Genomic DNA, 24,225 nt, shown 5'->3' on the forward strand with positions numbered 1-24,225 from the left:
ACTCGCTTGCGCTCGTTTCATAAACAACCATACTTGCGCCTTAATTACTATCATTTTTGGCTCGTTGCATAATGTACTATTAAAGTAAAAAATAATTACTACGATAAATGTGCTTTTGGGGGGGGGGGGAAGTAGCTTCTCAAGTTTGAACTCTATATTCACAAACTGTTATCATTTTACATTTCTTGTTTTTGTTTTGATGGCAGTGATAGACCAGAAACTTATTTTACATAAATACGAAGTTGCAAATACTATGAAAAAAATGAAGAGCAAACCTGAGGATTTTGCATTCCTTTGATCCGAAACCAGCCTACACCTTTTGGAATTATAGTCAGTTGAACGCAAACCAGATTCAGCCTCCATCTGTGACTGTCGTAAATGTTTTGCGTTTCCTCCAGAAAATAATAAAAAAAACTGTTCTTTAAAATTATGCAAATTTAATTGTATTTCCACAAAAACAAACTCAGAATTTGTTGTATCATATGGTACATAGCTAAATTTTCTATGATTCTTTTAAAATACACTGGAATGAATCAAATTTCTTTTTGTCAAGTGATGTCAACTAGAAATCAAGATTCCTTATAAATTCGTCGATTAATCTCTGGCTATTATTGCTAACATCTTGGCCTTGTAAGCTACTCTTCAAAGTCTTTAAAAGTTCGAAAAATATATCAGCAAGATAGGCTAATCTAAAAAGCCAATGAGAATTTTATTGGAAATTAGGCTTGCATATTCAAATTTCTTGTCTTGGGAGTACCGGTACATTAGAAGTTAGGTGGTATCCACTGAAATTCTTTGCAAAATGTATCGTAATATTATTTTTATTAAACATTTAGCATTAAAAACCCGTCACTAGTATGATCACACTTGTAGGTTAGTGATAATATTTTAGTTCATGTATTATATTAATTCTTCAACCTTAAAACACTCCCGTGTCATAAAACTACAATGCACACCACTGATGCGGCGAGCTTGGATCGGAGAGCAGAACTGTGGATTCACCTTGACAGCAGGTTAAGAGCATACTCATACGGGTAGAGCGTGCACGGGCCTGTGTTAGTCCTCCTTGAGGGAGAGGCACAGACAGGTGAGTGCCTTCCCGTGTAGGCTGCTTAGGTGGGCCCATTGTACTACCTGGAATGGAATGATGTACATGCCCTAAGGCCCCCTGTGCTACAGATTCCCTAACACGTACCTTTTCCTTTTTACTTTTCCTCACAGGCATCAACCCCTGTTCCACGAGCTATGAACCCACGATACACAAACTACTACCAGCAACTAATGACAACATACATGGGGTCCAAGTTTGGTGGTGCTCCACAGCTGACTCTACACTGGAGATAGACTAAAATATGGGAAAGAAATGGAGATGATGCAAATCAAGCTTTCAAGCATAACTCCCTGTAAAGTTGATTTGAAAAATTTCGAAGGAAAAATTGTTCCGAGGCCGGGCATTGAACCTGGGACCTTTGGTTAAACGTACCAAAGCTCTACCAACTGAGCTATCCGGGAACTCTACCCGACACCAATCCAATTTTTCCTTCTATATCCACAGACCTCAAAGTGGGCTGACAACTGTCAAGCAACCAACATTGAGTGCACACTAACTCTGTGTGACTTAAATTGTGGTTTTCTGTTAACGGACAGTGACGTGTATTATGCAAATCAAGCTTTCAAGCATAACTCCCTGTAAAGTTGACTTGAAAAATTTCGAAGGAAAAATTGTTCCGAGGCCGGGCATTGAACCTGGGACCTTTGGTTAAACGTACCAACGCTCTACCAACTGAGCTATCCGGGAACTCTACCCGACACCGATCCAATTTTTCCTTCTATATCCACAGACCTCAACGTGGCTGACAACCGTCAAGCAACCAACATTGAGTGCACACTAACTCTGTGTGACTTAAATTGTGGTTTTCTGTAAACGAACAGTGACGTGTATTATGCAAATCAAGCTTCCAAGTATAACTCCCTGTAAAGTTGATTTGAATAATTTCGAAGGAAAAACAGATCGGATATACCCTATATTTTCGTCGTTTTGCCCTCCGTCTCCTCATAAGGTAGGGATTGTTCAATAATAGTAACATGTCCTCCAAATTCATTCTAATAATGGTAATAATAATAATAATAATAATAATAATAATAATAATAATAATAATTTTATTTTTATTTTTATTGTTAATATTTGTGTGCTGAACAACAGCCAGAGGCCAATTATAGTTCAGCACAGTACACAAACATAATAATAATAATAATAATAATAATAATAATAATAATAATAATAATAATACTAATAATAATAATAATAATAATAATAATAATAATACTTACTTACTTACTTACAAATGGCTTTTAAGGAACCCGAAGGTTTATTGCCGCCCTCACATAAGCCCGCCATCGGTCCCTATCCTGTGCAAGATTAATCCAGTCTCTATCATCATACCCCACCTCCCTCAAATCCATTTTCAAATCTCAAAACCTTATTCCTTTGCTGTGGTCGTGCCAGAGAATCAGTCCTATTCCGAGGTTTATTGTAGGGATTCGTAACAAGCTGTTTTTTACGGTGATGGGTTGTTAGCCCTTCGCCCAACCCCCAAGCTGGAGGACCACCCCTTATCGGCTGTCCACGACTGCTTATTCAATATATTCGCAGCTACCCTCCATATCTGGAGGCCGTCTCCTCTATCCGCAACCTGAGGACGCGCCATGCCGTGGTGATAGGGACCTACCATACATGGAATAATAATAATAATAATAATAATAATAATAATAATAATAATAATAATAATAATAATAATAAGCATAAGGAAATTGTACCAGAACAATGAAAGGAGTCCATAATTTGACCTAGTTTTAAGAAGGGGACAAGACTAACTGTAGCAACTTTCGAGGAATACCACTTTTGTTAGCGTCGTACAAAATTTTGTCCAATATTCTTTTGAGAAAGTTAACTCTATATGTAGATGAAATTATTGGGGATCAACGGTGCGGTTTTAGACTAATAGATCGACTACTGATCAGATTCTTTGTATTCGACAGATGTTGGAGAAAAAATGGGAGTATAAGGGTACAGTACATCAATTATTCATGGGTTTCAAAAAGGCATATGACTCGGTTAAGAGAGAAGTTTTATATAATACTATTATTGAATTTGGTATTCCCAAGAAATTAGTTCGATTAATTACAATGTGTCTCAGTGAAACGTACAGCAGAGTCCGTATACGCCAGCCATTAGGAAAGTTCAGGATAACAGAGAGGGTTTGGAATTGAACGGGTTACATCAGCTTCTTGTCTATGCGGATGACGTGAATATGTTATGAGAAAATCCACAAACGATTAGGGAAAACACGGAAATTTTACTTGAAGCAAATAAACCGATAGATTTGAAAGTAAATCCCGAAAAGACAACGTATATATGTCTCGTGACCAGAATTTTGTACGAAATGGAAATATAAAAATTGGAGATCTATCCTTCGAAGAGGTGGAAAAATTCAAATAACTTATATAACAAATATAAATGACACTTGGGAGGTAATTAAACGCAGAATAGATATGGGAAATGTCTGTTATTATTCGGGTGAAAAGCCTTTGTCATCCAGTCTGCTGTCTTTAAAATCTGAAACTTAGAATATATAAGGTAGTGTTATTACCAAGCCCCTACAGTCTCGGCTGCGCGAAACGAGGAAACCGGGGCAAATTGAACGCTGCGCTTGCCGCCATATTATTGGAGAGCAGACAAATAATAGCAGTGCGTAAATCACGCAATTTAACGCTGTGATGATCTAAAATTGACATATTATGGCCATTTTCGACGTTTAACGTAAAATTAGGACGAAATAAACATATTCAAAGTTTCATTGATATGTGTTAGAACATTAAAGAAAAGAAAATACGTATGCAGCAATTTATAAAAAACATACTGATACATCCATAAATAGGCCTACACAATACACATTATAGATTGTATAATTTTACGATAATCAGCAAATTGTTAGGTTTCAGAGAATCTAAAATTATATTAACATATTAACTCTTAGATCACAAGACATAAATATATGCACCTTGATTACACAAGTTCTTGTTATAATCAAATTCCTAAGTGAAATAAATATGCGATAATCAGTATAGACTTGTTGTTAAGTTTTAGAGAATCAAAAATAAATTATATTACCGGTAAAATATAATATGCGAAGGTAGCCAAATTACATTGAATTCATTCTTCAATTAATAAAGGGTATGCTATCAATTATAAAAAGTATCGGTTCCTAATACATTGCAAACAATAGGTAACGTGAAGACCTAAAAAGTAAACAATCACTTTATGCAAGATAAAAAAAACCACATACTTTTTATGTGTGGATTTTTTACATATTGTATTTTTATTTTAAATAAATAAAACAGATATATTATCATTGCTTGCGGAGTGATGGTACATAACTTTTATGCAAATATGCAATATCAATAAGATGCCATTCCTTGCTTTTGTTAATAAAATATATCCGGCAAAATGTAAGTTATTTATAGGTGAACTCTGAATCATAAATTCACAAAGCGAGGCTTAGCTGTTATAGCTATTTATTTATTTATTATCTGTATATTTATTTATCCATATACGGATCTTGAATGAAAATTTATTATCTTGCAGATAAATTCATTTACATAATAAAAACAAAAAGTTATCTTTCCACTAATGTTCTAACATCTGATGTGTAAGTCTAAATAATTCACTCAGTGGGATTTCTCTACAGTCTGATATACCTGTACTAACAATTAAGTATTCTTTATTGTCGTAAACTACTGATTGATTTTTAATGATATTGATATTGTAACAACAGAAATAATATTATATCGTACCTTTTGCAAATAGCTTGGAAAATTAAACAGGGATGGTATTATCGCCGCGCTCTCATGGTTAACATTCGGCAGGTCTTTGAGCGGCCTCATGCGTTCGGCAGGTCTTTGAAATTTAATTGTATTATTGTTTTCAATTTCTTGTGTCGCCGCTCCAATCACTCGCCTTAATTTCAATAATGTAACCAATAAGCTGCTTCAATTATTATTAAATGACACTTACTTGTCTAATCCACGTAGACTAAACCCGAGGTTGCAATGTCTTGTGCTGAGGACGAACATTAAGGTATGTGATTAAAAATTATTATTAAAGAGTTATTGTTAAGAGTTAAGAAAGCCAACGTACTCGTATATGAAATAATAATAATAATAATAATAATAATAATAATAATAATAATAGCCATTTAACAATATAACAAACTAGTGCTTATTCTTATCGAGAAAGTAGACGTGACAACGTGACGCTTAGAGTGAAATCTACAGAGCAACAATCGGTCGGCAAAATTAATTTTTTAAACCACACCGCACGTTATTGTATGATGCCGACATGTTAAGCATGAGTCAGCGGCGATAATATATCATCTTTCAAAATTATATTGCCATTACTTTCACACTATTCACTAAAAACACCCGAGACAAAACAAAGGACAAGTATGACAATCGTGTTTACCGCTCTATTTCTACCAGTAGCATGGCGGCGTAAACATGCGCAGACTGGTTTCAATTTTGGACAGCACACCAGCGCTCTGTGTGAGTCTAGTATACTATTATAACGTCTTTGGTTATTACCGGTTGTTCTGTAGGGTTGTGAAACTTGAACTCTCACTTTGAGAAAGGAACAGAGATTATGGGTGTTTGAGAATAAGGTTCTTAGGAAAATATTTGGGGCTAAGAGGGATGGAGTTAAAGGAGAATGGAGAAAGTTACACAACACAAAACTGCACGTTGTATTCCTTACCTGACATAATTAGGAACATTAAATCCAGACATTTGAGATGGGCAGGGCATGTAGCACGTATGGGCGAATTCAGAAATGTATATAGAGTGTTAGTTGGGAGGCCGGATGGAAAAAGACCTTTTGAGAGGCCGAGACGTAGATGGGTGGATAATATTAAAATGGATATGAGGGAGGTGGGATATGATGATAGAGACTGGATGAATCTTGCACAGGATAGGACCAATGGTGGGGTTATGTGATAGCGACAATGAACCTGCGGGTTCCTTAAAAGCCATTTGCATGTATGTAATATTTAGTTGGTTATTTAATGACACTGTATCAACTACGAGGTTATTGGTGATAGCGAGATGGTACTTGGCGAGATAAGCCGAGGATTCGCCATAGATTAGCTGGCATTCAAGTTACGGTTGGGGAAAACCTCGGAAAAGCCCAACCAGGTAATGAGCCCAAGCGAGGATCGAACCCGCGCCCAAGCGCAACTTCAGACCAGCAGGCAAGCGCCTTAACCGACTGATCCACGCCAGTGGCTGTATGTATGAATGTATTAAGTATAAGCAATTAGCACGATGATATATAACTGGTAATAGACAGCCGAAGCGTTGGCTCCAGTGGACGATCGATCGGCTCTTCTGCTGGTCGTCTGGTATTTGGCCGTATACAGCCTAACAAATATTCGGCCGTTCAAAGTGCCAGTGGACGGCTAGGTTTAATCGTGTTTGTTACATTGTTGAAATTGAAATTGTAGCAATGTGTTGCTCATGACTTTCAGTACGACCCTCTGTACTATGAAACTGCTTAAATTTAACTGCTTGTATAAACAAGAATGCAGTGTTGGAAATCAAATTGGATGCGTGTTTATTATTTATCGCTATGACTATAACCCCAACCCTCAGTTATATTTCCAATATAATACACTGTGTCCGGGACAAAATTTACCAATAAGAAAGTTTAATAACTCGCGTAATAATGGAGATAGGAAAATGAAATTTGCGGCAAATGAAAGAGGGACATTTTAAGTTTTATGTGTGATGTTGGCAACATTTGGTCATTGTTGTTGACATAGCTGTAATTAAAATGGCGTTCACAGTGCAACAGAAAGTTCAATGCTGCTATTGGATGTCGAATTCAAGTATCCGAAGATAGTGGAGAGAAGATTTAGACAACAGTGGCCTGAGAAGCAACGACCAGATAGGCACACAATAACAACTTGGATTGGTCGAGGTGGACCTACAGCATGGCCTCCCAGATCCCCACTGGACTTCTTTTTTTGGGGATACATAAAACACATTGTGTACAAGACTGTAGTGGCAGATTTGGAGGATCTGCGTCGGAGAATTGTCGCTGCTTGTGCAACTGCCACTCCAGAGATGTTACGAAACACATGGCAAGAACTTGAATATCGCCTGGACATCTGTCGTGCTACAAGAGGTGCACACATAGAAGTTTATTAGTGGTCATTCGAAACTTTGGAAGTCCCTTTGTCCATTACCGCAAACAGCATTTTCATCCATCAATTATTTGGTGAGTTGTTAAACTTTCTTATTGGTAAATTTTGTCCCGGACACCCTGTATATCGTTAACATTAGCCTATTTAATCACTTTCCAGCATGTGCATTATATATAATTCGATATGAAAGGTCTATTCCATAAAGAGCTGGAGTTTTTTTTTTCAATTTACTTTATACTTCCTATCGAAGTAAGAAATACTCGTAATAATTATCCCACCAACAAAACCAATGTTAAAATTAAACCACACCCTCCTTTACAAATAAATTTTGTTTCAATAATGAATAAGTTTGAATATGGTTCTTTGTATCGAGTCTAATATGCTTCGTCAAATCAATTTCATGACACCATCAATGCTTTCTGTGAAGAAAGTGTGACGAAAATCTTTATAATTCAGAAGTAAGATGCATGTATTTTGATCCCAGTAATTTTTTTTTCTGAATTACAACATTTTAATCAAAACTAATTTAAACTAAACATAACCTGTATAATAGCTGTTCATAAACTGTTTGTGGGGAGTTGGGATAAATTTTAGCACTGTCTAGGGGCGGCACTATAACACCTAAATCCAGCCCTGACAATGGCTACATCACCGACCCACTGTTAGATTTGAAAAACAAAAGAGCCAAACTGAAGATGTAAATAGGGGGGGGGGAAACGACATCTATGTACGTACCGTTCCATATTTTATAGACAAATACGGCCTACAACATTGAAGTAATAGGTCTTATGGGTGAAGAGCGCGCGGAACTATTCCCGGTTTCTTTTTCCAAATCTGGCAACATTTCGGCCTACAGAAGAAGTCAATTGAAGACATTGTTTTTGCAGCTGTGAGGAGATCCATATTTCTACTCTGAAACCATATCTATGGTCAACATTGATCTTCAAATAATTAATTAGACTTAAACATACCGGTATGTTGAATAATTGCAAGGTAAAAATTGTTCCGGGGCCGGGTATCGATCCCGGGACCTCTGGTTGAACGTACCAGCGCTCTACCACTGAGCTACCCGGGAACTCCATCCGACACCGTCTCAACTTTTCCCTTTATATCCACACAACTCGCGTGGGCTGACGAAACGCCAGAGACCCACAACGAGCGCACACAAACTCTGTGTGTGACTTGGAATTGTGGTTTTCTGTTAACGAACACAGTAACGTATATATTATGCAAATCTAGTCTTTCAGGTGAAGCTCCCTGTAAAGCAGATTTGAATAATTTCAAGGGAAAAATTGTTCCGGGGCGTTTCGTCAGCCCACGCGAGTTGTGTGGATATAAAGGGAAAAGTTGAGACGGTGTCGGGTGGAATTCCCGGGTAGCTCAGTGGTAGAGCGCTGGTACGTTCAACCAGAGGTCCCGGGATCGATACCCGGCCCCGGAACAATTTTTCCCTTGAAATTATTCAAATCTGCTTTACAGGGAGCTTCACCTGAAAGACTAGATTTGCATGCCGGTATGTTATTTGTACTTTCATCTGCCTATTGTACAAAATGCTCTGTCTTTGTGGCAGCCTGTTAATATAGGGAGCTGTTATTGTTTAGATAAACGAATAAATAAATATACATTTTATTATAAAAAATTTAATGCATAAATCCAGTAATTTCTTAAGAATAATTTACTGATATGATGTCTATAGAATAAACATTTAAGTACATTTCCGGTCTTCAGAATTCCACAATCAGTGTTACAAATGTACTAGTATGAGATTAACATTCTGGCATGCCAAACATCCCGATTACCAAAGGAACTGAAATATGAAACAATGTACATTTAATTAAAATGTCTATTTGTTCCAAGTACACGAAAACTTATAAATAACAACCGTAAAATAATGTACAAAGATTAAGATATTTTGTATTGTTACCCAATCGTATTACAGCACACATCACAACGAAGCCTGCCACTTGTACAAAAACTTTCTCATGAGCTGTATTTTTTCTTTTATCACGTTCTTCCGATTCTCTTCGAATCATTTTTGCTTTATACTATGTAAAATAACTGCCAAATGAAAAATTAAAGATATAATAAACACGATAGAAAATTTGCGTATATAAATTCTAGTTTTTCCAGGGCCAGAATGTCATGTTATTGTTGTTAAGATAAGAGCTACTCTAATCACAACATGCAAATTTTAAACAAACGTTTGATGCTCATTATATGGGAATCTTGGTGTTTTATTAAATGCAAAACATTAGTAACTTCAAACTGAAGTCACAATACATGAATCTATACGATTTTAATACATATTTCACTACTAAAACCACTAAATTTCGGAAATAAAATGGAAAAAATGATAGTTTTTAAACACAGGTATTTTATGTTATATATGATTCAGTACTGGTAGGTATTTAAGTGTTGTTTTTTTTTTTAACGTTGAATAACGTTATTCGAGGGTTCATAGGATCACGGCCGACTTGATGTTCCCTTCGCTTTTTTGTAAAGAAGCGAAGCGAGCACATCAAGTCGGCCGTGGTAGGATGAAACTGGTAGATTTTTGCGTAACAATTAGTGATGGGCGAAGTTGTTCTTTTCCCGGAACAGTTCCGACCGTTCCGGTTCCGAAAAAATACTATGTTCCAAATAACAGTTCCGAAATAACAGTCACCAGTGGTGATGAGTCGGAGTTGTTCATTGATACGTGCCTTCTCTTTGACTCTTGTTCCTTTTGAGGAATCGTTCAAACGAACGGTACAGTACCCTCCCTCTTTACCATGCAGCTCACACCGGAGCACTCATCGGCATGACATAGTATACATTCTTCTCTATAGATGGCACTGTAATGCACATTCGAATCGATTTTGGAAAATTGCTGTGCATGCGGACAGAATTCATTACTAAATTAACACACCATCTAACAACTAATATTACAACTGACGCAAACCTGAATGGTGAAATAAACTATAATGCGGGAATTAACAATTCCCGCGGAATTGAATAGGAATGAATATTACAGATTATTAAATACTTAGTATAACATTACAGATGATTGGCCAGTCTTCCAATTGTTGATATTAAAGTTCGCGCCACCGCAAGGATTTCAATTTCCATACGTCCCCCTCCAACCACGTGAGAGTTTCAAGTACCAACTTCATCCAACAAAGTTCCAAGTACAACATAAAGAACAACGAGAACAGTGTAACTGCAGCTTGTCATTGGTTCATCGGAACGAGCTCCGACGTTCCGACTGTTATCTCGTAGTCGGAACATACCTTGTGCAACGCGAGCCCGCAACAGCTGGGCAAGTGAGCAGCTCTGAGTCGGAACACTGTTATTTCGGAACAGGAGATTCCGACCTACTGTTCATTTTTGCAACAGTTCCGAGACCGGAACAGTTCCAAAATAACTGTTGTGTTATTTTTTACCCATCTCTAGTAACAATGCCGCAACTCTATCTTTGGATACTTAATAATAACCACCTCTGATTGAGGTTCTGGCTGATATGTGCATTTCACCTATATCAATAGAGTCCTGCGTTTGGTTACTCTGAATACAAGTTAGGTGTACATCGAACATACTAGCTTCACTTGTTGCAAGTCAACAGTTCACGATAATTTCAGTAGTCTCCCTGCACACTCCAGTACTGTGTGTTTACGTCTGTTTATTTGTGCATGTATGTATAAGTTGGCGAACAACAGGAATAGTACTCATGTACAAAATATCACTTGGACTTAATAACAGTAATAATAAAGTATTTATTTAAAGGCAGCTTATAATATAATAAAATATAATTTTTACCAGAGATAAAAAAATTTCAGGAGCCAGCCCCTTTATTTTCAAAAGTCACCACATTTTGTCCACACATGCAAAGGAAAAACCATTCGAACTAAGATAAAGACACTTTCACTGAAATATATTAAACAATATTAAATATCTATGCAATGCAAACACACGCTCTCAGAGATGTTCTGAAGCTATTTAGAACAGTATCACAGTCTACTATATATAGTCGCGAAACTCAATATATAGTAAAAATGCAAACATGGGTAGTTGCCCACCACTAGGATCGCTACTATCGCCTCATCATCGCAGATCTCTCTCCTAGCAGACGACAAAATATGTTACACCCTAGATCTAGGGTTACACTTTCGTTGTCGTGTTCTTTTGGAAAAATTAACACCTTCCTTCCAGTATTGAAATATTAAATGCATAAAGTTAATTTATTATTTTAATGAAGTATATTAAATTCCACCATAAACTCAAAGATACCTGCAAGAAATAAGTTAATATAATTTTTGTTTGTGCAAAACGAACTGAAATTTACTATAATAGCTTCACACATTCAAGATTATAGCGATAATTAACTATGAAACCAATAAATATTAATTTGCATTTCCCTTTACAACAATAATAATGGAAATATGAATTAATGGATTAACTTACGTGTACCGGTACTTGTAGTGTAGGCCTACGTAGTTAACAAAGTGGGATGAGGTTAAGCAATAATAATCATACCAGAATTGGAAATAAAACGTGATCAATCAATTTTATTGTAACAGACTTTTTCTACGTCTCTAGTAAAGCAATAAATAAAAATAACAACAAAATTAACAGCTATAATTAAAAACATATCCTTCGGAAAAAAAGTAGGCCTAAGCAATAATAATCCCACCAGAATTGAAAATAAAACGTGCTCAATAAATTTAATTAAAACAAACTTAATTTTTCTACGTCTTTAGTAAAATAACACATAAAAATAATAACAAAATTAATAGCTACAAATAAAAATATATCCTCTGAAAAAAAGTAGACCTAACCTTTATTTCTCTGAAATTTAGCAGCCTAAGTGACAGAACTTTAACCGGTATCTAATGTCCTTTCGGTTAGACTGAAACATTTCATTGTGAAATTTAAGGATATAATGTATTCTAACAGTCACAAAGAACTTCAAAATTAAGAGTTTTGTTTCTGCACAGCATTCTTGTGGAAACCCAGGAACCTTTCTGAATCTTTCGGAAATCGGAAAAAGGATAACTCTGGCCTCTTTCTCTTACTGCTGCTACAATTTATAGCACTACAAACGTCTCCTCCTTGTCCCATATTATTATTCCAATTATTATATTTTAGCCATTAACATTTTCGTTACAACCAATAACGAACATTTCACAAGCATCAATGTGAAATACGCAACGAGCTAGCACCCAATAGAAATACGACACAGTCCAAAGTCGACCATGGACAGTCTATTGTTTCTAGTTGCAACCGCTTGGAGTGCTTTATCACGAGATTTCCAAAAAAAACACCTCAAGCTTCGCGACTGTATATAGTAGACTGTGACAGTATCTTGAGATGCATAACAAATGTAACTATATTAATTTAAAAAGTACATTCGAATTTATTTCTACAACTGCTTTTGTTAACATAATGTGTTATTCGTAGTGACATAAAATAAATCGAAGTTAAAAAAAAAATTTAATCAATAAAAAGCCTCAGGCGCCACATAAACATTTTTTGATGCCACAGTTACCTGGTGCCCGGAATTTGTCTACCTCTGATTTTTACATTAAGTAAAACGCATCTAGATACATTAGATGCAATTAAAGTTTGAAATTAACAAATGAAAAAATATAAATGTCAGCAAAAATTTAAAATATAAAAAATTATGAGTGCATGCTTTACAATTCTCTACACATTACAATCAATGAATGCAAACATTTTAAGTGTTTCAAATGAAAATTTTTTCGTCTTTCTGATAAAATACATTCTGTCTTTTCCTAATAACGTGCTCGCTACCAAATTCTTCTATTGGACCACTCATTTCAAAACGCCTAGTTTTGTTTTGTTTTTGTATGTTCACTGAACAGCAAACCTGAAGTAAGTAGTGCTGAATACCACTGAGCTATACTCCATATATACCTACACTGTTGTGAGTTGCTTGGAGGCTTTAGGTAACCAAACACAGGATTTTAATTATCAGGTAGTATATCTCACTTCACGATATGTGTCAGAGGATGAACAATATTGTTTGTAAACATCTGAAGTTTGATTAGTATAATACGTAACTAGTCAGCGAGGGAATGGAGGGGGAAAGAAACTGGCCAACCTACCCCATTTTCTCCTGGCCTAGTTGCTTCATGAGTGATGCCTTGTTGGTGTCACTTGTGAGATCTAGACCTGTTTTCGGATAGTTGACTAAACAACTTAATAGGCCTAATTATAGCGTATTTATAAGAACATGTTAAATGATATTAACTTGATTCCCAAAATAAAATTGTACATTGTTATAACATAATAATTATAACACTTTTTCTAATCATACAGAGCTAATTTTACATAGCTGCTTGCTACGGCTAAATCGTGAAAGATGGATTTGGGCATATTGCAAGTGAAATAGGTATGCTAATAAATGCGACCTTTTCAAAAATGCAGTTCATTTTGATTCATCTCTTGCGGTTTAGGAGTTACACCATTTTTTTTTTTTTTGGCATAAGCAACTGCTATGCTGACAACATGACTCAGTAACCTCAACAACTGCAAGTGCGTCCATGACAAGTGATACAAATTAAATCATTTTTTTTAATGCACTCCAGTGCATATAAATAACGAACTCTTCCATTTTCATTTGACTCCCTTCTATTACATATACTTGCTCATTGACATAACTTTATTTTATTTTAGTAGGTTATTTTACGACCAAATATTGGCATTTGCGGATGACATTGTCATTATTGGCAGATCCATGAAATATGTAAAGGAAGTGTTCCTTTCCTTGGAACAGGCTGGAAAAGAAATAGGCCTCATCATCAACGAGAGAAAAACAAAATATATGTTGGCAGATAATGGAAAGATAGGTGACAAAATAGACAGCCTGCAGATATCAGATTATAATTTTGAGAAAGTTGACAACTTTACATATTTAGGATCAGTGGTCACTAGCGATAATAACATGTCCAAAGAAATCTCTAATCGATTAATGAAAGCAAACAGAGCATATTTCGGCTTGAAATATCACTTTAGTTCGCATGCTTTATCCAGGAAAGTAAGTTATTCTTTACAAAACATTAGTGAGACCAGTTTTGACATATGCGGCAGAAACGTGGTCAATCTCCAAAAATGATGAAAAAAGACTGGAGATTTTCGAAAGAAAGATTCTGCGAAGGATCTATGGCCCAACATTTGAGGAAGGTCTCTGGAGGAGGAGATGCAACTATGAATTATATAGACTTCTAGGAGAGCCAAATATAATCAACACAGTTAAAACAAGCAGATTGAGGTGGGCAGGACATGTAATACGCATGGACCCAAGTGAACCTTGCAAAAAAATTGTAATAACAAATCCGGGAGTTCAGAGAAGACGAGGTCGACCGCACTTGCGGTGGATTGATGGAGTGGAAGAGGATGCCAGAAAGTTGGGGTGTAAGAATTGGAAGGCTGCTACACAAGATAGAGACGGATGGCGACAATTACTAAGGGAGGCCCAGGCCCAGGCCCACCAAGGGCTGTAGCGCCAATGATGATGATGATTTTACGACGCTTTATCAACATCTTAGGTTATTTAGCATCTGAATGAGATGAAGGTTTCGCATTTTAACGCGGATTATAAAATCACTGTAAGATATGAAATTCTCTCTCTAATGCATAATTATGTGATTATGTAGAATTGGACACTTTTCACATTTATCGCGACTGCGAAAATCTACCATATCTACTAGTGACCTAACCCTAATCCATTTAGATCAGCGATGTCAGACAGGGACTAAACGGAGCGGAGCGCTTCACTAGACTGGTTGCGTGCTCTGGTGTTTCCACAGACATAAGCAAGTTCAAGCTCCGATCTAGCTCCACAACTGGTATTGGAGCTTACAACTCTGACACTACTGATTTAAATGGTTGTAATATTTTTAAATAAACCACATTTCACATTGCTATGTTCTATATTTACACCTTAGGCCATGGGGAGGCACTAAAATAATGTGAGGAAAAGAGAAGTCTCATCTTCAAAAAGGTTGAGAAACTCTGATCTACTGTATATGACACTCTTCACATTAGTAGGCCTATTTGGTATTAAGTTTTTGGTATGAATAGGCCTACATTTTTGTTCGAGGATGAGAATATCATACATTTTTAGCATAACAGAGTTCAAGACGTCTCCACTAAATGCTGCACTTGTCAAAGCATACATGTGCTATCTGTCGAGTGTTGTGTAATCTACTTGTAACTGAATAAGCAACTAGCGTTATCTGCATATAACTGAATACCGGTACTGTGAAAGAGTTATGTCAATGGGTCCACACCTGTGGAGTAACGGTTAGCGCGTCTGGCCGCGAAATCAGGCAGCCCGGGTTCGATTCCCGGTCGGGGCAAGTTACCTGGTTGAGGTTATTTCCGGGGTTTTCCCTCAACCCAATATGAGGAAATGCTGGGTAACTTTCGGTGCTGGACCCCGGACTCATTTCACCGGCATTATCACCTTCATCTCATTCAGACGCTAAATAACCTAGCTTCTGAAGATGGCTCTGTCAAACCGAAAGCGTTCAACTTACATAAAATGTGACAAATAACTTACGTTAATTGTTCTAAAGATAAGCATAGATGGACCCTGTTTACCCTCATTTAATATAGGTACTAGCTTATCGGTTCTCAATATGCCTTTTAAATTTACATAAAATCCAATCAACACGTACGTGCAAAGAAAAACTTACTTTCAAAAACAACAGAATAACAACGTGAGGTTAAACTGAAGGCAACAATTTCAGAGCTCGAAAGCAAAGCAAAGAATGCTCGTGAAGAAAAAATCGAATTTGTCGAAGGCACTGAATATGTGTTTACAAGCCAACATTCCAATAAATAAACTGGGTCATCCGGCTGTGCGAGAAGATTTGAAAAAGTAACTACTGCATTAAAATAAAAATGAAACTAAGGATTTGAAAATATTTTAAACTATTAAAATTTTACTATTTTGTTTAATATTTCTATATTTAAGCCTACGAATTTTCTTTACATATTTTAGAGCCTTGTTCGTTTTATAGATATTAGGCCTACCGGTACTGGTACTATACTTCTACATAAAACTATTTCGATTATTCCTAACTTTAAAGGTATGTGCCTGGCTAGGGTGATCTACCTGCAAGTTCAAGATTGAGAAATGAGTGCCTTGCCTACCTATATACCTCACTGTCAGAGCCTTCTTTAGTTACAAGCCGGGGCATGGGTAGGTTTGGCAACGCAGAGTGGAGGCGGGAGATTTTAGAGTGATATTGTGTTTGCTCATTGCTTTCGTTATACGTAACGCGTATTTTTTCAATATTACTTCATGCACAAAGGTAAGATCAAGATTCAGAGTAGTGATGTAAATTATTACGGGTTCGAAAATAGTGTTTTATTGCAATCAATTAGCTATACTTCAGAATACGGCGTAAGTAGGCTACTTACATACAAAGCTGCCACTTAAATAATTACAAAAAAACATGTTTTTATTGATAGTACGAAGGTAAATAAATAAATAAAAAAGATATTCCTTGCACCGAAAATAATAAAATCAATAATGCAATAAAGACGTAAGTTCCTACGCAGTATTCTTAAGTTCCATTCGGTTAACAAATTTGTGGCTAGCAAATTGACAATGTTTTGCGACTTAATGGTGTTTCATCTGTGAAAGGTTTAGGATATATTTTAATATTATCTTATGCGATTATCTATCGTGGTTTTCTACAAATATTTCAGATGCCTAGAAAGTGCTGTGTGCCTATGTGTCGTAGCAACTACACTTATAATTAAAAAAAAAAAAAATAAATAAAAACATACTTGTTTTTTTTATTGATGGTACAAGGGAAAATAAATAAATACTTCAAGAAATGTTACTTGTACCAAAAATAAATAAAATAATGACGTACTTTCGCAATACCCTATTCCAATCAATTAACTATTATCTGGCTAGTAAATTGACAATGTTTTACCGCTTAATGTTGTTTCACCTCTGACATGAAAGGTGTAGGATATCATATGCATTTTAATGGCATGTGATTATGTCGTGCTTTTCTATAAATATTTCAGATGTCCAGGAAGCCAGTTTTAGTTTGAATCTGGCCAGTCACCATAACAATACTGTTATCCTAAATTATTTGTTATAAACTTTTTAAAATATAATTTTAAATAAATATAACTACAGAAAACAAGCTAAGAATGTGAATTATGCAAATAGGCCTAAAATAAAATGTAAACAGAAGAAACTATTGACATTCGTATTATAATAAAAGTATGAGGATGTAAATACAGTTAAGCCAAGTAAAACAATCTACGAAAAAATGAAAACACATCCCTTCAAAACGCAACATTATCTATTAAGTACATGTATGTATCAATTAGCGTAAACTCAGTGGACCTTAAATCCTGTAAATACCAAGTGGGTGAATGTAGAGTATCCAACGCCCACTGAACGAATATTTCACTTTTATCACTGCCAATGTTGCGCTATAATCGTATATGCAAGGTAGGCTATAACAAAAACCTAAACTAACCAAACCTAACCTGTCAAGGAAACAACAAGTTATACTAAATATGTGTAAAATTGGCCTATGTCTCTATAGTGGGCGGGACATAAGTAACATTGACCAAACCAACAAAGTGATTATATGCATGTACAAATTATAGATAATTCTGACGTATAGCAGGCATTCCGAATCTTCAACAAAACTGCAACATTTATGGGATCACAAAACAGCTGACTACAATGACTTTGAAAACCAACGGCGTAACTTTATTGATATAGCAGGCGAGACCCAACAATTTGACTAGAATTCTGATACACACAAATCACAAATAAGAGTATAAAAATGTGGTTATACAATATTTAATAGAATAGTCAATTACTTTGTCATCCATAACCGTAAAAATTCCCAAAGACTGCAACCATTTTATTTTCATTTATTGTCTTGTTTTTTTTTTATCACCAACACGCATTTAGTTTATAATACATCAACAATTAACGTTTGGTACGACCGCAAACATAATTCCATCGACACACATTTATATTTTAACATTAATTTACATTGGAAATCGGCATTAGCACAAACACGTGTACTGTACGGTCAGCCTCCGGGTGACAGATAATTTCAGTGTTGCCGACGTATGGCCCCGGCTTGTAACTTAAGAAGGCTCTGTCACTGTAGAACGGCGATACATAACATTAAAATGGCTTTGGAAGGCAAACTGACAGGGGCGGCCCGTCCTTATGTGCTACAGTGCTACAGCACAATGATAATTTTTGCTCAAATAAAGTGTTTGCAATACCATAGTATTTGATCTGCCATTTGACATTTTCCCGTGGTTATGTTCATGACGCGTTATAGAGTGTTTAGTCTTCGCTCTTCGCTCTTTGGTGCCTCAGGGGGTTCGTTGTGCTACTCAAAACTTACATGAGAATGTAGACAGTTAATGCGCATGTGCGAAGCTGAAATAACTGCTCTGATTGGCTATTTTTACGCGGGGAAGTGCTGTAGCAGCTTCAGCACAACACAGCTTGGAGATTGCAAAAGTAAAGCGTAAGGAAAGAATGCTTGTTTGTGGAGGAACTCAGACTGTGTTCAGAACTATGTACAATGTATTTGGTAATTCAAGTGTCCGACTGCTGCTGCCATCTAACAGTTTTTTGAGGTACCTCCTGAATCAATCAGCAAGAGACGGAAAATTGAATCCCAGAAAATTGATGCCAAGGAGGTATGTAACCGTATAATTCAGGAAACTACTCATCGTTTCCAATCTTTAAGCTACTTAGACGCAACAAAATTGTTAAACAGCGAATTTTTTGACAATTTTTTGCATAATTTTCCTGAACGCAAACTTGAAGTTGCTGTCAACAGCTATACTGTACTGAACAAAAGAATGTTAAAGACACAACTTGGAGTTCTATACGGAAGATCCGACTTCCGAAATATAGATGGCTGTTCAATTGTTACAAAACATAGTCTCCAACAATTCACGGGATCCATTCTGTGAAGTAACGAAGTTGTTAAATATTTTGGTTACAACATCAATGACCACTGCTGAGCCAGAAAGATGTTTTTCTTGCTTGCAACGCATAAAAACGTTTTTAAGGAACACTATGTCCCAGGATCGCCTCACTGCTCTTGCAATACTGTCAATAGAAAAGAGTATAATGTCCAAGATGGAGGGGTTTAACGTTTAACACCAGGGTAATTGACAAGTTCTGCAGTAGGAAGGAACTCCATATTTCGTCACTAGGCGAGTCTCAAATTAAGATAAATGCATATAAGTGTATACAGTAGGCCGATATAGAGATTGTAGCACACTCATTATTTTGACCACCAGCCGCTACTGCAAACTGATCGTTGTCGTCGTAGATGAGACTTCAGATAAGGAAGGCAGATGTGTTTTCACTGTACCAATGTCCACAAAGGAATATTTAAATATAAAGTTTTAAATTTTAACCATTTATTCTTGTGTGTACTGCCCTTCTGTTCTCTCTTCTTTCATGTGCCCGGAGATCCTACTGGAAGAGAGGCAGCATCAAGACTCAGAAGAAAGAAAATCAATTGCCTGCTAGTGTGTGATTACAAAATAATTAATTGTGTATCTTTCAAAATAAACTCAGCATCTTATTTACAAGTAACTATTCTGTAAAATGTCCCGTCATTCTAATTTCCGGCAGCCAATCACGTTGCAGGCTGGCTTCATTTAAACGTGTGCGTCTTGTGATTCGCCGATGAAGATGTAAAGCATTTCTTAAGGCTGGATAAATACTTAATATATAATCGCCCGCCATTTTGGCTCTTTCGTTGGCGTTCGCAGAAAGCACACGAGGACGTTATTTGCCACTCAATTATTTGCTGAATTACAGTGCGTTTGATTTATTATCATAGGAGCTACGACATGATAATGTTTAATGGTGTGGCAAATAGATCCCTCGTCTGGTAGCTCGGCAACGAAAGAACAAAAATGGCGAACGATACTACCTACATAGACTTTATAGAGCCCTAACTTTCTAAGACGTAAGCAAAGAGGAGGAGTCATGCCGGGAATAATAGCATCGCGACTTATAGTGTGTTATGCATTACTGGCTGAATTAGTAGTATTAATAGTGCGTTATTTCCTTAGTGATTAAATACATTACCGGTATATTCTAAGTAACTAGTATTCTATTAAATAAGCGTGTGACATGTTACCATAGATTAAGATGACTGTAAAGTTATTGTATCATTGTTAGATTAATGTACACTGACGATGCCATGAATAATTGTATTCCAACGGTTAATAACCTACCTACCTACCCACCTGCCTGACCGCCCACCCGGCTATCCATCCATCCATCCATCCAACCACCCACCCATCCATCTATTTACTCTTCAGAACGATGGTACCAAGTAAAAACCAGGAGATGCATCTGGCAAATGTCTGTTTTCTTGATGTGACAAATGGTACAGCCTGTAGCAGAGCTATTACCAGTGCCTTGAAAGATTACAACATTAATTTCGATAACATCCTGGGTTTGGTTTCAGATTCAGCTCCATGTATGACAACATGTTTTCAGGCCTTAAGAATAATTATTGGAGACCATTTGTTACATTTTCAATGTTTTGCGCACAAAGTAAACTTGATAGGAGATGTTATTTTGACAGGTATGTCAGAATTGAATATCTTTGTGTCAAGGTTAAGCTTGCTTTTTTGCACTTTAGAAAAATGAAAAGTACGTATTTAAATAATTATCTTCGGGAAAAGTGGCCAGATCTAGCTCCTGTTCTCTTTTCTAGCCCAGTTATAACACGCTGGAATTCATGGTTCAAAGCGTAGTATATTTAGACAAATACTTCTTGGCTTTGAAAACTTCTTCCTATCTCTTGAGGAAAAAAATTAAACAGAAGTTCTTCCTTCATTGTAGATATTTTGAAAGATGAAATTAGTTCTATGACAGTAGAGATTCAATGTAAATTTGTCAGTGAAGTGTCAGAGCAAATTAGTAAGTTAATAACATAACTTGAAGGATATAAGTACCCTTTTGCCCATAAATTATGGGATGAACTTAATTCATTAAATTTAGCACTAGGTATATATGCTACTGGGGGTTGCCATATGACATATACGAAATCTTTAAAGTGTCTCCAATGAAAAAGCCAAGAAAACAATTACAGAAAAGTTTATTGTATGTATGAAAAGGTGTCAAGTAAAACTGTCTAATCATATGGACATGGTAGAAAATGAAACAAATATGCTTTTCCAAGCTCTCAATGAGCTCTTCAATCCAGGGGTGGCTGGTCAGAGTTGTGATGTAGGCATAAATCCTCAGAAAGTGCTAACTTACAAATCAAAGATTTCTTATTTTAATAAGCTAGATGTAGATAATTTGTTATGAATAATTTCACAAAAACCTTAGAGTAGCTATTCAAGCAGTGGCGGCCGGTGAGGCATACTGGTGGTGGTGCCAAAAATGAAAAAAGGTTGTACACAAATTACCCTAGTGAAACTGATAATTCCAGCTCACGTTTACATTATATGTTAAATAAAACACATTAATTAAACCAGCTACTTTACCAAGTGTACAGTTAATAATGCATCTAGTAACAGTTACAATAACATTTCCGAAACTAATAACGAAATTTACAGATACAGATAATGCAAAACTTTCACAGTATTGTTAGTCAAATGCAAATAACTTTTATAACTAGTAAACTCAAAGCTCTTATCATCCAGTCTGCTGTCCAAAAATCTGAAAGTTAGAATTTATAAAACAGTTATATTACCGGTTCTTCTGTATGGTTGTGAAACTTGGACTCTCACTCTGAGAGAGGAACATAGGTTATGGGTGTTTGAGAATAAGGTGCTTAGGAAAATATTTGGGGCTAAGAGGAATGAAGTTACAGGAGAATGGAGAAAATTACACAACACAGAACTGCACGCATTGTATTCTTCACCTGACATAATTAGGAACATTAAATCCAGACGTTTGAGATGGGCAGGGCATGTAGCACGTATGGGCGAATCCAGAAATGCATATAGAGTGTTAGTTGGGAGACCGGAGGGAAAAAGACCTTTAGGGAGGCCGAGACGTAGATGGGAGGATAATATTAAAATGGATTTGAGGGAGGTGGGGTATGATGATAGAGACTGGATTAATCTTGCACAGGATAGGGACCGCTGGCGGGCTTATGTGAGGGCGGCAATGAACCTTCGGGTTCCTTAAAAGCCATTTGTAAGTAAGTAACTAGTAAAATTACTGGCAAAAATACACGAGATAGACAGTGATATAGATAATAAACGATCACGTTTGCACTTTATTTAACAAGCCGATGAATCCAAGGCAGCGGTCTGAATAACACATGTTCATGTCCTGCACAGATCTCGAGTATCGTTAACAGAAGCATCAATACAATAGCAACAGTGTAGCGATATTTAGTTGCCGGAAAATAAAACAAATATTACACAACAAACAGTTTTACATAATATATGTTAATATAGTTAAATAGGTAATACTTTACACATTCAAATCCAAGTTATGTGCATTAGTTTTGAATTGGCAACATAAATTAACATTTGACGCAGAACTTTAACTTGTGTTTTCGTGCAAGTCTGCGGTTGATGGTTCCCTTCCTAACGTCTCCAACAACCCTGCCATCTAGCGAAATTTCTGCATTACTGTGCTCTAGCAGGCGGAAAATTAACTATCGAGTCAAACTGAATTCGGCTCAAAGTCTGCCATAAGAAACGTATATAAACTAGAATCAGTAGCCTTTTGTACAGTGTTATATGGACGTAAGCACCACACCAAAGTGGCTCCAAAGTTCGGTAAAACGCTGCAAGAGTGCGTCCTGATCTGTGCACGCGCTCGTTCAGATGAGATATGAATAAAATGTGTAAAAGTAAACTATTAAAACTGATTTCAGGATATTATTTTTTGTATCTTTCATTGGCACTACGCCAAAAGCCGCCCCTGTATTGAAGATAAAGATAATTCAAAAGTAGACTGCTTTCAAATGTTACTAGCACTTTGTTGAAGCAGCTATTCAGCCCAATAGCAAAAGGTATTTTTGGGATCATTGCACGGATATACATAAGAATCAGTTATTTTCAATCTGGAGGTATGACAAAAAAAAATTTTTGTTCAGTAGGAGTAGTAGTAGTAGTAGTAGTAGTGTATTGTCATTATTACGGTATATTATATCATATACTTACAAATGGCTTTTAGAGAACCCGGAGGTTCATTGCTGCCCTCACAATCATAAGTCTGTCATTGGCCCCCTGAGCAAGATTAATTAATCTAGTCCCTAGCATCATATTCCACCTCCTTCAACTCAATTTTAATATTATCCTCCCATCTATGTCTCGGCCTCCTCAAAGTTTTTTTCCCCCCTCATTACTTATTTTATTATTATTGTTATTATTAAATGCAGTAGCGGTTCGTGATAAAATATTATGTGTGTTCACAATTTTGTGGTTCCAAAATCGAAGAGAATGTGAAATTGTACGTTTAGTCTAATATGAAATGTCATGATTCCAATGTTTCACTATCGAAAAAAACCGTATATAAATTCAAAACGACATATAATAATAATAATAATAATAATAATAATAATAATAATAATAATAATAATGAGTAATAATAATAGTAATAATAATGAAACTCAGTCTTTCTATTTCCAATTTTTCCTGGTAAGCCAGTTTATCCAGTTCTTTACTGTTCCAAATTTCATTGAACAGAGTTCATTGTTTACGTTTGTGATAAATGAATACATACCACAGTGGCACCATGATAGCACTCCTTCAAGATGGCTACTGTACTTGACATTTGTCAGAAGCAACGTGTTGTTATCGAGTTTCTGTACTATGACAAGACAGTGGAAACATTCACAAGAGGTTGAAAAAGGTGTATGGAGATCCAGCTGTCGATCACAGTACGGTCATTTGATGGGCAAGCAGATTATCTGGTGAAAGAGGGCACACCAATATTTGGGATACACCTCGC

General features: G+C 36.2%; 1 protein-coding gene across 1 annotated transcript in view; it reads left to right on the plus strand.

Moving 5' to 3' along the window:
• Nucleotides 1–24,225, plus strand: part of LOC138691641 (uncharacterized) — a 315,534-nt gene that overhangs the window by 57,231 nt on the left and 234,078 nt on the right. The gene's annotated exons all lie outside the window — the stretch shown is intronic.

The sequence above is a fragment of the Periplaneta americana genome, chromosome 16 (genome assembly GCF_040183065.1).
Source record: "Periplaneta americana isolate PAMFEO1 chromosome 16, P.americana_PAMFEO1_priV1, whole genome shotgun sequence".
Taxonomy (NCBI): domain Eukaryota; kingdom Metazoa; phylum Arthropoda; class Insecta; order Blattodea; family Blattidae; genus Periplaneta; species Periplaneta americana.